Genomic DNA, 2,500 nt, shown 5'->3' on the forward strand with positions numbered 1-2,500 from the left:
GTGTCACGTCTTCATCACGCCTAATGTTTCATTCCTTTATTTTGTAAGGTACTAAACCCCACTCGGCCGCGCGGTCCGGTCCGGTTGTGAGAGGACGGTGAGCTCAGTAATACTGCCGTTTATTTCCCAGCGTCTCCGTGCGCACACTCGCGTCTCTGAGGTTCGCTAAACACCGTCAGTGTTAATACCATCACAGTGCTTTTATTTTCAACACACCTGACTTTAATAGCAGTCCTGTGTGACAGAGAGTGACCTCCACACAACGTCCCTCTTACTCCACATGTGTAGCCTTTAGCTTCATGCTAAACCCGAGGCTCTAGGCTTCCGATAACCGTTAGCTATGGTAGCCTTTTAGCTCCAGTGCAAAAACAAAGAAGCAAAATGAAGACACTGAGTGTGTGTCAGCTGATGGAGGAGGTTTGGGTCAAGGGGAAATTTTATTTTTTTTTAATTTTTTAAACTGAATTGTTTCTTTTAGGGATTTTTTTAAGAATATTTTTAAAATGATGAATGAAATAATTTCATACAGAAACGCGACGCACAGCAACAAGAGAAATGCAACAGGACAGAAATCCCTCTGAGCCGCGAGCCGTGCTAATCAATCTCCTCTAAATACATCTGATCTCATCTGATCTGATCTCATCTGCCTGTTTCCCAGAATCATTTCTATCCTCTTCTATTTCAGATTATTTCTATTTTTATAAACAGTTCATCAGCAGATACTAAACCCATTGATTTTCCACTTTCTAATAAAAGCCTTAGAGGAGCAGCAGGTGAAGAGTTAATGTCGTTTCTGTTCTTCTTTTAATATAAAATAAATCTAGGATAAATAAACGTGCAGTTGTTCTTGTTGTTGCAGATTGATCTGGAGATCAGACTCCGGCTGCTGGGAAATGATTGTGAAACTTTATTCTAATTCACAGCCGTTAGAGGATTTCTGTTCTGAACAAAGTGTGAGGATGGACAGATGATGGACTTCAGGTTTTGGTTATTGAGTGTGATTGATGTAACAAGTGGAAATAATTGTGTGTGTGTGTGTGTGTGTGTGTGTGTGTGTGTGTGTGCGCGCGAGAGTGAGAGATAGAAGACTCACACTTCACACATCATCATTGTGGAGTTTTTACTTTAACACAATTAAGAAAGATTCAGGAGTTGTGGAGATGAATGTGGAGATTATTAAATACGGAACACACACACACTCGGTTCTCTGCTCTGCTATTAATCTGTACATGAATGTGTTCATGTTCTCGTTATGTGTGTGTGTGTTCTGCTTTAGTCATTAGAACAGTGAATGTTGGTCTTGTGAGATTTTACTGTTTAATTCCTCTCATTAAACTGCGTTTCTCTTCATACTTCAGCTCTGTGTATAAACTCTGTAGAGTGTGTATAAGATAATTAACCATCCCACACACACACACACACACACTCTCCTGCTGTTATACTGAACATCAGCTGGCTGGAGCTGCAGATGTCAGTGGTAATCAGAGGCTGATATTCAGTGCAGCAGCATGATTGTGATGTTCAGGAGTAAGTGACGTGTCAGATACAGTAACAGTTTATTTTTGCTCCATCAGTAAAAACACTTCATAACAGTCCAGGGCTGGGTAGAGTGTTGGGTGTTGCCATGGTAACCCACAGACCTGCAGCCTGTAGTGAGAGCAGTAACAGTCTCTGTAATGAAGAGCTGCTAGAACTGGAACCTGATGGAGTGAAACACACACTGACATGCCGCAGTGCTGCTAGAGGAAACATCAGCACTGCCCGGGCCTCTTCTGGCCACAGCCTCTGGATACTCAACTCTGATCTCTGAGCACTGAGCTTTCTTTTTATGTTCTGGTGCAGAACTTGGACATGAACTCACACGTCCATCAGCAGCCTGGATTCACAACTGCATAGTTTTACTCTCTTCACCTCTTCTTCCTCACTCACTGGCTGAGGGTAAGGGTGGTTCAGGATGGGAGTGGCTCAGGGTGGGAGTGGCTCAGAGTGGGAGTGGCTCAGAGTGGGACTGGCCATCTGAGATAGGACAGGGCAGGACTGCATGTGTGTGCACACCTCCCAGTCCCAGGCTGGTGGGCAGAGCCTCCACTGATGCTCTTTAGAGATAAGAGAAAAGTGGGAGAAAATTCTAAAGTCTGATCTTCCATAAATACCACAGATCCTGAGGAACATAACCCCCCTGAGAAGAGAGAAATTATAAATAAAAGATAAAAATATTTGAAAATATATATTATTAAAAGTAACAGTATTAAGTGTAACCCTATAGATGATCCTTGTGTAAAAGACTCTATTAAAGTTTTCTTTAATTAAATATAAATATATTTCAGTAAAAAATTCTATAAGAATCAAACACACCACAGAGAGAATTCACTGTTTTTTTTTATTTATTTATTTATTTATCTATCTATCTATCTGTAATTTATTTTGAATGTTCTTATCTCTCATGCTACATGTTTATATTCTGTTTTATTATTTATGATTTAAAGTGAAAAATCAGGAA

The 2,500-nt window shown here is 40.6% G+C and overlaps 2 protein-coding genes across 6 annotated transcripts in view; one reads left to right on the forward strand and one right to left on the reverse strand.

Moving 5' to 3' along the window:
* The window catches only part of cdk4 (cyclin dependent kinase 4), a 24,033-nt gene extending 22,683 nt beyond the window's left edge, over positions 1-1,350 (forward strand). For all 5 annotated transcript variants that reach the window (XM_058373559.1, XM_058373560.1, XM_058373558.1 and 2 more), the window contains one exon: positions 1-1,350. This exon is cut by the window's left edge and continues 209 nt beyond it. The gene's annotated coding sequence lies outside the window, so the exon portion shown is untranslated.
* A 1,082-nt stretch (positions 1,351-2,432) lies between these two features.
* Positions 2,433-2,500, reverse strand: part of LOC131342756 (tetraspanin-31-like) — a 3,935-nt gene continuing 3,867 nt past the window's right edge. Inside the window, exon 6 of the mRNA XM_058373952.1 lies at positions 2,433-2,500. This exon is cut by the window's right edge and continues 209 nt beyond it. The gene's annotated coding sequence lies outside the window, so the exon portion shown is untranslated.

Source organism: Hemibagrus wyckioides, linkage group LG21 (genome assembly GCF_019097595.1).
Source record: "Hemibagrus wyckioides isolate EC202008001 linkage group LG21, SWU_Hwy_1.0, whole genome shotgun sequence".
NCBI classification, from domain to species: domain Eukaryota; kingdom Metazoa; phylum Chordata; class Actinopteri; order Siluriformes; family Bagridae; genus Hemibagrus; species Hemibagrus wyckioides.